This window comes from Peromyscus californicus, unplaced genomic scaffold (assembly GCF_007827085.1).
Source record: "Peromyscus californicus insignis strain IS unplaced genomic scaffold, ASM782708v3 Scaffold_9__1_contigs__length_137607984, whole genome shotgun sequence".
In the NCBI taxonomy this organism is placed as follows: domain Eukaryota; kingdom Metazoa; phylum Chordata; class Mammalia; order Rodentia; family Cricetidae; genus Peromyscus; species Peromyscus californicus.
This window is the reverse complement of record NW_026294617.1, coordinates 40262487-40273550: the sequence shown is the minus strand read 5'-3', so window position 1 is coordinate 40273550 and position 11064 is coordinate 40262487.

The window sequence follows — 11064 nt, the reverse complement described above, 5'->3', positions numbered from 1 at the left end:
GCAACTGGGAATAATTTGACTTCTTCCTTCCAGTTTCTGTCACATCTCTCTTGCTTTGTTGCTTTAGCTAAAGTATCAAGCACTGTACTGAGTAAGAGTGGTAAGGAGTGGATAGCTGTGACTTGCTGCTGACTAAAATGCTTTCAGTTTTCCACAAACAATACAATGCTGTCGAAGGATGTGTTGTACATAGCCATTAGCATGTTGAGGCATGTTCTTTCTACTTCTAGTTTCTTCAAGACCTCTGTCATGAAGAGGCATTGAATTTTGTCAGAGGACTTTCTGATCTATTAAAATGATAATGTGAATTTTGTTTTTTAGTTCTGCTTATGTGCTGTACTATATACGTTGATCTGTGTATGTTCACTCATCCTTGCATTCAAGAAATGAAAACAGCTTTATCATGGTGTGTGATCTTTTTTAATATGCTGATGAATTCACTTTCTAAATATTTGTGGGAGATTTCATTTCTATATCCATCAAGGATACTGTCCTATAGTTCTCTCTATCTCTCTGTCACTTTGTCTCTGTCTCTCTGTCTCTCTCTGTCTGTCTGTCTCTCTCTCTCTTTGTGTGTGTGTGTGTGTGTGTGTGTGTGTGTGTGTGTGTGTGTGTGTGTGTGTGTATCAGGGTAATTTTGGCTCCATAGAAGAGCTTTAGAAATATTGTTTTCCTACCTTTATCATGGAATAGCTTGAGGAGCCTACGTGTCAGTTTTTGTTTAAAGGTTTTATAAAATTGAGCAGCCTATCTATCTAATTCTGGCCTTGGCTTTGTTGGATGAATTTTTATTGGTGCATCAATCTCCTTATTTGTTATTCATGTTTTTCATATCCTCTTGGTCCAATTTTTGTTCGGTCACAGATTCCTAAAATTTTATCTATTTCTTCTACATTTCCATGTGTTTATAAGTTTTTTTTGTTTCTCTTTATATCTGCATTCAGCTTATTTCCAATGTGATGTGATAAGATGCAAGAAGTTATTAAAATTTTCAAAGACTCTCAAGTCTTACTTGGAATTTTATGCATGATATGTTATTGTTATAAACTGCTGCACTCATGGTGTTAAATATTACAAAAAATTGTGGAGTTCCTCTCACTGTGGTAAGCAAGAAGATTCCAAGATCCCTGATGTGTGTCTCACAGGCAGCTCTGCTTACCTTCAGTGTGACTGGCAGATAAGGAAAAGAGGCAGCAATGCTATGTAAGTGACAGAACAGAACCCAGATCATCAGATAGAGTTCTGTGTATTTGTCCAACTTTGTGAATCGAGACTGGAAGAGGTGAGATTCTACCTTTTAGAACATGTGCTAGCCTTTGTGAAAAATATAAACACTCCTAATAGCCAGGATTGAAAACAGACTTCAGTTTGAAAGTGTCTGCTCTGAGTTGGAAGTTTGACAGAGTTGATTCCTGAAGGGAAAGAATTTTGCTACCAGATCTTATCCTGCATTGCTGAATTTATAATTACTGTTTTTGTTCAGTGATTTGGTTGTTAGCAAAAGTCAAATGCGGCCGGGCGGTGGTGGCGCACGCCTTTAATCCCAGCACTCGGGAGGCAGAGCCAGGCGGATCTCTGTGAGTTCGAGGCCAGCCTGGACTACCAAGTGAGTTCCAGGAAAGGCGCAAAGCTACACAGAGAAACCCTGTCTCGAAAAACCAAAAAAAAAAAAAAAAAAAAAAAAAAAAAAAAAAAAAAAAAAAGTCAAATGCTTACAATTCAAACACTTGCCATGTCCTTCAGGATTACTCAATTCAAGAGTTTGTAGTGAGTCGATTCACGGTCCTCTTCCTATGTATCTTGAATTCAAATGAAAGCCAGCAGGTGAACCCTGGATAAAGATTACTCATGGAAAATTTGGAGAACTTGTTGAATTTAAGTCTTGTCTCGGTTCTTAATTTATTTTTGACTGAAGATAAAAATTGAAAACTGTTACAGCTCCATCTCCATCTTGTACTTTTCTCACATATCATTTATTATGATCCTAGGAATGGCAAAAATTAAAAAGTTAAGCAAAATGGTCTTTCAATGGTATGTTTCAATAGAATGATGAATAAATAACTTCAAGTTGGTTTCTGAGAATTAAGTTTAGGGTAACAGGTATCTTAGCCTGAGACTTAGCTATGCCACTATCAGCCAATGTGTTTTAAACAGGGTACTTACATATCTTGAGATTCAGCTTGATGCAGTGCCTAATGAATGTCTACTTATGATTTTTGAAGTTTGAGATACTTCATTGCAAACACCCAATATATTGCATACAGTATCTGCTAAGTGCATGCAGTAGTGATAATAGTGGTGAGGACAATGGCAGCACTGATTCTTCTCCCTCACATCTGAACTTATTTTTGATGAGTTAACCTATCCCAACATTTCTTCTGCTCTCTTTCTCTTCTTCCTCCTTTCAGGATGCTTCTCAACTCATGTCTCATAAGCAATTATTTCTCAGGGACCTACCTGGTTTCGATATCATTTCTCACAATGCACTCTGTCCCCGTTTTAACTTTTTTACTTCTGATTTCTATGTATTCATAATCATCAATTAATTTTTATATGTAATAATAACGATGGTAATTCTTCTGTCTAATGTTATGAGGTCATGACTGGTACAATGGCTCAGCAGGTAAAAGCACTTACTACACAAACTTGATGGCCATTGTAAAGAGAGAAATGACCTCTGGAAGTTGTCCTCTGACCTCCACATGAATGCATTCACAATTTTGATGGCATACATTTTCTCATTGTGGTCTATTTTAAGCCACCAACTTAACTTCACTGAACACAGAGTTGGAAGGAGATAGACATATTAAATCCAGTAGACCATTGAGTCTTTTCCACTCATAACATCCCAACAAATATTCATTACTTTTGTTGCATTTCTATTTAATAACATATTATTCCCCATCTTATCTGGGCTGCAAACATCACAGGCAGCCTCAGCTGAGGAATTCTTAGTTTAATCTTTCTCCACCTACCACTCCTCAGCTAGTGCAGCTCCCAGTCAGATAAGAGTATCTCTCCTAGATTCCTTCAACTTGGGTTCCAGTGGCGTGCCTTGATTAGCTCTCCTCCCTCTGCTCTCCAATTAGAAGTCTTCACTTCTGCACTCGCACTAGATGTTTATCTATAAATAGAGCTGTCTGTAGTTGCTTCATTAAAACCAAACCCAGCTTTCTCAAGGTGAAAGTAAGGAAAGAGGAAAATTCCACTGTAGGGTAGGAATATTACCTTGATAGAGCTGAGATCTGACCTGCAGTCCTTTACCTTGTCTTGAGCTATGCATCACAACCAGCACTGTGAAGACCTCAAAGGGATCCTCTCTATTATTATGCCCTGAGAAAGTATTTTTGAAGTTTTGCTAGTACTTACCACACAGTTAAATGAAAACTGAAATTATACAACAAAGCATGTAAACAGACTCGAGAACAACAGGAGGAACACTGCATACAGTCAGATGGTGTGGCCCTTCCAGCATGATGTCTGAGTTTATAACCAAAGCTAATCATGTAATTAGAACTAAAATTTTATTTAATTTTTATTAAATCTGCATATCATAAAATTCATAAAGGAAAGATTATAATATGTGTCTAGCTATTGATATCAAACACAGCTGCATGTATTTATACAAACCCTTTCTGGAAGATTATATTTCTAGAGCAATTTAAACTTCTATGTGCCTTACCAACATTCTGTGACCCTACATAACTGTAAAGATTCATTGGCTCTCAGTTCATTTTTTATACGAGGCTTGAATTTTGTACATTTCAGAGATTTGAATAAAGGTGTAACATGCATTACAGGAAAGCCTTGAGACTCCTCTGTGCTTTATCTCCATGACTCTTGGTGTCACTAAGAAAAATGCTTTCTTTTTTTGATGTCTTTATAACAACTATATTTCTCACCAGGGAGTTTCAGCTACTTATATACAAGTATAGTAATTTACTCATTTCTAAGTTGACCATGATGACTAGTTCTACCTGATGTATACAGTACGCTCCAGCAATCTCGGAGAATTCATGATATGATCTAATTGATTTCAACGTTTAGCTTAGAAGTTTGTAACAGACAAAATATAAAAATCTGCTTATGACAGACAAAATATAAAAATCCACTTACACGGATGTCATGTGGTATCATTCTATCTATGAGCTCATGTGGATTTGTTTGACTCTAACAACCATATTATAGAGAGTGACTTCACATTTATTTCTAAATATCTGTCTTCTAAGTAAAAGAGGAAAGCATACTTTCCAAATCCTAGTTCATTGACTGAGGACCACTTTTAGCTTCCTTTGTGCTTCAAAAATGCTAATGAGCTTTGTTGTTTCACCCTAAATTTCCAAGCAATTACTTCTAAAGAGTCTAGCAATGAAATGACTTCAAGACTGTGGAAGAAATACCTTAATTAAAACTGTGTGAACGATTTAGGGGTGCAGTTTTGTTCTCAAGTCCAGGAACTTGGTTGCCCAGAACAAAAGAGGAAGAGGAATTATGTCAAGAACTGTGACTAAACTTATCCTAGGAGAGAAACTGGCCAGACGTGGTGGGTGCTTGGCAAAAGCTCTGTCCAGGCTTGCTGCTATTGCACAAGAGTTCTCTGTCTGCCCATCAGACCCACCCATTTCCTTCATTAGAAATAAGTGAATCATGTCGGTCCTGAGTAAGCCATCCTGATCTTGCTTTCTTAACTTCTCTACTGCATGATTTCTGACAACACTGTTCTTGTCCCCTGCCAGTTTGCTCTCATCCTTACAACCCCTAGACAACAAAATATGCTTGTATGAACTCATTGAATGAGGAATTATTCTGGAAATAATTTGGCTTGTTTTCAGGACAACTGTCTTCTAGTTGAGAGTTGGAGCCAGTTTGTTGACTTTGAAAGAATCCTATATAAATGGAAAGAATCTAGATGTGAATTATAAAATTATTAAATTAGATTGGAAGCATTTGGTACTTAAAAATGGACTTTGCTAATGTGTATATATACATACATACATACATACATACATACATACATATATACATACACATCTATATAATGCAGTAGCACAGAAGTAGGTATGATAGTGCAATGATAAGTCAGTACAATTCCAAGAGGACAACAACAACAGGGAAGAAGAAAAATGAAGAAAGAAATATAAAACTATGTACAATGATAGATAGGCTGACCCTCAAATTTATCATGCAAAATTGATACTGTGTAAAGGAAATGATTTCAAGGGGCATAATGGGCTGGCACCTTTTATGTATTTTATATATTTTGAAAACTTCAAGTAAAAAGAAAGACTATGGTAATTATATTAACCATTAAGAATCACTTTAGTATACTTTAGTATACTTTTTAGACATTACTGTGTTCATTTTCACATTGGTATTACATGTAAATGGTATATGTGTCCGTTTGTGTTCAAAAGTACGTTCTAATTTGAATGCAGCTCTTATTTGAGATGAGCAGGAGACTCTGTGGATGGAAGGATGAGAGGCCCAGGAAGGGCAGGCAGCTAAGAAGAGTGAGGTGGTGGCCCACTTTGGTGGTGCCAAACACTAGTCTCATGAATTAACTCTGGTAAATAGTTGGAATAATTAACAGAATGATTCCACTGGAACATAAAGATGCCTGGGTTTAGGATGCTGAAAGTGAGCATTAATCTCATTAATCTCTCAACTTCTGGACCACTGCTAGTGCTTTGAGCTTGGGTCTCAACCTTTCTAACACTGTGATTCTTTAATACAGCTCTTCATGTTGTATTGACCCCCACCCATAAAATTATTTTGTGGCTATTTCATAACTGTAATTTTACTACTGTGATGAATTGTAATGTAAATATGTGTGTTTTCTGATGGTCTTAGGTAACTCCTGTGAAAGGGTCACTCAACCTCCAAAGGGACTGTGACCCACAGGTTGAGAACCACTGGCCTAGTAGATGTGACACTCTTCCACAGTCAGAAGTGACATCCTTGGGCAAAGACATGAATACTGGATGCCAGGAGGCTGAAGGCCATAGAGAAGCTGGAGAGATATGAATGATGTCGTCACTGTCTGCTTCAGATACCACTGAATTACTTTAGGAAAATAAATATTTCTCTTATAAAATTAAAATATTTATTCATAAATGATTAAATAAATTAGAAAATAAAAAATGGCACAGCATTTAAAAGCTCTCCCATACTTGACCAAGTGACAGCATCATTCTCTCCCTCAGGTGAGCACAGTCCATATGGGTGAACTTTTAGTTTTATACTGTCTCCTTTTAAATTGACTTCTGTGAATATTTTTAAAGCCTTCTTCTGTTTTCTTAAATCTACAACTACTCTTATTTCATCTATTTTTTATTGCATTTATTTATTAATTGTTATTTGGGCAGGGGTTGGTTTTCACATGCATGCCGGAGGGCACATGTAGAAATCAGAGACAACTTGAAGCAGACTGTTCTCTTCTACTATGTGTGTCCCAGGGATCAAACTTGGATTGTTAGTCATGGCTGCAAGCACACCTGTCCAATTAGCCATCTTACCACCCCTCCTCTATTTATACACACACACACACACACACACACACACACACACACACACACACACGTGATATAACCATTGAGCTCTTGAATTCAGGTTCTTATTAAGGTATCCTTCGAGGTGCCAAGGTGCCAACTGTGAACTTTTTCTTTGGTTTTGCTGCTTTCTTCTTTGTCATCCTTTTATGTTTTAATTAGGGAATACTGACTACTTTATGTGCCTGTATATGTGAGTGTAATTTGAATTGCTAGAGACTGAAATCATGTCCTTGTCCATGTCAGTATCAGGAGCCCTGTACCACTGAACTGTATCTTAGTGTTTTATTTTCCTTTTGAAAGATACATCCCTTTCTTGTTCTCTTTCTCTTCTTTGCTGTTGTACTTCCACTCATGATGCTCATAATAAAGTAGTTCTGTTCAGATTCTCTCCCTCCCTCCTTCCCCCCTCTTTCTCTCCCTCCCTTCTTTCTCCCATCCCCTCTCCTTTTCCCATATTTTGGTAATATAATGTGAATTCATAAATAAGTCTGTCTTCTTCATATAGTGAAGTTTCTTCTGGCCTTCTAGGTACTATGTGAGAGGCTTCCTTTTCTTCCTATCTTCTGTAGATAGTCAGAATGTTGAGTGGGTAGGAGCTCAGCTAAGGTAGTCCACAGTCTTGACTGTGGTACTATATCCCTTCTCTCTCTTCTGAGATTTTGTTAAAGATTTACAACAATGTAAGTAGTTAGAAATCCTACAACAAAGGAAGAGAAGCTGTTTAGTTGCTGTGTGACATTCATATGAGGATTATGAACATCTTGACCATCATACAGAGTCCTCACATCAGTGTATTTGCCTACTTTTTCTGTCATAGTAATCATTTAGTTTCTTTTCTTCAGAATAAATGAAAATATTCAATATTCTACTTTTATATTTCTTAAAGTCAAAAATTTTAGCCCTTGATATCTTTTAAACTATTGATTTATGTATCAGAATACGCCAGAGCCCACTGGAATCATTTTTATAGTATAAAAATACTTGTGATATATGTGTTTTATGGCATTGGTGAGGGAGCCAACAATTATTGATGAATTAATCATGAAGAAATTTACTTCTGTGGAAGGAAAAAGAGTTTGTTATATTTTCATTTAAAGGGTTTCCTGCATTTCTGAAGTCCTGATTTAGAACTGACCTTCAGTTTGTATTCAGTCTTATTCTTGGGCAGTGCTAATAAATTATGTAACTGTGAATTTTAAAAAATTCTTACAATACACAGAAAGAATTCTTTTGTTGGAATAGCTCTTAAGAAGTCTGGATGTTATGATAATTTCTAGTTAATTTATTTTATGTTTTCTACATACCCATAATATAATACAAAATATGGAATTTAGAAACAAGTGAACTTCAAAAGACCCAGACAGACATCATCAACACATTAGAAAATCATTTAAATAAAGGATATCTAATTAGAACTCACAATAGAAAAACTTATTGAGTCATCTTTAGTGACATGTCAAGGGCGCTAATCAGGGATGATGAAGCACGGGTGCTCAGAAAAGAGAAACATCAGGAATTCATGCTGCTAAACCAGAAGGGGAAAGGATGAGGGTTTGTAGAACTAGGGAAGGACCACAGCCTTAGATGGGGCTTCTTGGTAGATAAGGTGCATGTCCATGGGTCAACGTTGATCTGAGAAAAAAAGTGTGGCTCAGAAAGACTCTCACCCTTTTCTCCTTCATTTCTCCCGATTGTCCAGTGCTTCCATGGACCAACATCACCTCTAACAAGACCAGAAGGGAGACTGGGAGCTGGGCAGAGTACATACCACTTCCTGGAGTAGCAGTGCACAGAGACGGGAGGTGAGGGTGATCTGGAGAGACAAATGAAGGCTACCAGCACCTGCCCATATCCCTCTTCAAAGATCCTGCAGCAGCAATTGAAGGAATGCGCTCTTCATAAAGGCGAAGGGCTTGCTTTGTACTTTCACACAAACCAGGAGGTCCCGCGAGGAACGCAAGGTGTACCGTGAATGTTACAATCCTAGGCACTTATTCGCAGAGTGGTTTTACTCCTTTTGCGGCTGGCATTTCCTCAGAACTACATTCAAGGCACTTTCCAAGGGCCTTGTCTGGAGTTATTCAGATAAAGTTTAGTCATAGGCACTCATTCTCTCTGTCTTACAGGTAAGGGAGAGAAGCTAGAAAGGCTGCCTCGGATTAATAAGGGGCAGAACTGAACTCAGGAGTCTAGTTTTGGAGCAGTTGCCCTGAACTCACACTCATACCCTAAGTCTAAACTATTAGTATACAGATTCAGCAATTACTTGGCAGAAACCATAATCACATGCATCTCTAACGTCTTTACTCCTCATTATATCTGAGTAATAATTAACCAGTGGGAAAACTAGCTTGGACTTTTAAAATGACCTAATTCTCAAAGTCTCCATGAGTGAGAATCGTAATCCAAATGGTTCTGTTGGAATTTAGCCATCTCTCCCCGTTGTTGTAGATTACCCTGTTTCATGTCCTCTTCAACCTCATTAGTTTCGCTTCTCAGGTCAGATGTAGCTTGTGCTCTGTAGGCTCTCAACCCATCCTTCTGGAAAGCTGCATGGCTTCGTAATGTAATTTCAGGGCTGTGAGGACAATCTGAACCAGACATGTTTCTATAATATGAAGTTGTGGCAACTCTTTTGAGAGGAAAAATATCTGCTGCATTTTTACACAATGAAATAAAAATATTAAGCTTCTGAAGAGAAATGATGATTTAAGTAGATTTTGAGAGGAAAATTAAATACTATAATCTTACAGGATTTCCTTTGTTTTACATTGTAGGTCAATTGGGGAAAGTAATTTTTTCACTGATTAGTAAAATAAAATTATCCTGCACATTAATTAGTGTATTTAAGGAAAAACTGTTGTTCTTGATGCTGTTGGTAAGACAGAATCTTTCTATGTAATTCAGGCTAGTCTCAAACTTGGAAATTTTGTGGTTCCATCTCCTTATTGTCAGGATTGCAGATGGATATTACTACGGTCATATCTACTCAAGAAAAATTATCATAACAATTTAATATCGAAAATAATAAAAATAGTCTAAAAGAGTTTATTTTAAAGTAAATAAGTGCATAAATATCAAATACAGTCCTAATAATTCATTACTTTCTCAGCCTAATTCAAGTTAAATTGAGTCATGTAGTAAATCAGATATTATACTGAATACGATTAATGTTTCTCTCCTAACTTTTGCTTCTCCCATCATTGACATGAATGAAGATGACCTGGTTGTTGGGATGGGAGAAGAGAGCGGAAGGATCCCCTGCTTTGGGGACTCTGTAACTGTTGGTTTACAGCAGTAAATAAACAAAGTGATTGGGAGTTTGCAGGGGGGAGAAACTAAATATTTTTGTTTCAGTTTGCTAAACTGGTGTAGGATTCAGATGCGATCGATCTACAATTCCCACCACCCCTTAAAAGAAGCATTCCGTAGCCCTACAGTTAAAACCCTGGTCCTGGCCTTGTTGGGTTTTCGTCAGCTTTGAACTTCTCTACACAGTGTCCTCACCAGATTTCTTAAAACACTCATATTTAGGAGGAGTAAAGTACAGAGCTTGGTGGGCATGGCTGCTTGGAACCCTGCATTCTGTGGACAGCCACACTGCTTCAGAAGGCTTCTAACCAGAAATAGATCAGGAAAGTGTGTAGTTCAAATATGTTTTCATAAACAGCATGTGCCTTTCACTCAAATAGCTTGTGTGAATTTATGTAACTACTCACACATTAGTTTATATGTTTAAAAACTAAGTTGTATTAAAGTAACGGCATCTAAGGTGTTAACTTGAGCTCTGAAGAATAATAAATATATAAATATATGCATGACTCTAGCAGTTATCTATCAATATTCTGTCACTGTAAAGTACATTTTCCTTTTTGTAATCAACAAGTATTTTGTGGGCTAGTACTTTGAAACTGTTATCTCATTTCTCAACAAGCTTTTGACTTACTCATGTGTTAGTATACATCTGAATTGACCATGTTTTCTTATATTATTAAGTGGGTCATAGTTTTTCAACTGCCATTATTGTTTATTTTAATGTTTATTTTTGTCCTGTACTGAGCCATGCTCTCCCATCACCCCATAACACTCTCCAACCTCAGCCTGCTGCCATGCTAGGCTGTCCTCAGAACACATCCTCCAGACTCTCAGAGTTTAGTGCCCTGATCTAGACCACTGCAGTTGGCAAGGCTGGCATGAATGCCTGTGTGAATATGCTCTGCCTGATGGTTTAAGGTCTAATTGTTCAGGAAAGGAGAGGAGAGGAAAGAAGGCGGAAGGGAAGAGAGAAATTGAAAAAGCGAGACAAAATTACAATGTCACAATAAAGGAAATTTAAAACTTGAAATTTTGCAACTTAAAAAACTACCTTTTATTTTCTCAATTTTGAGCAAGAAAATCATTCATGTATTCTTGGATAACTCATACTTATATAGTGGCCAGAAATTGTTTTCAGTTTTTTTTTTTAAGTAAATGTCTTAATGATTGTCTAGGAGTGCCTACTGTGTCTGGGGAA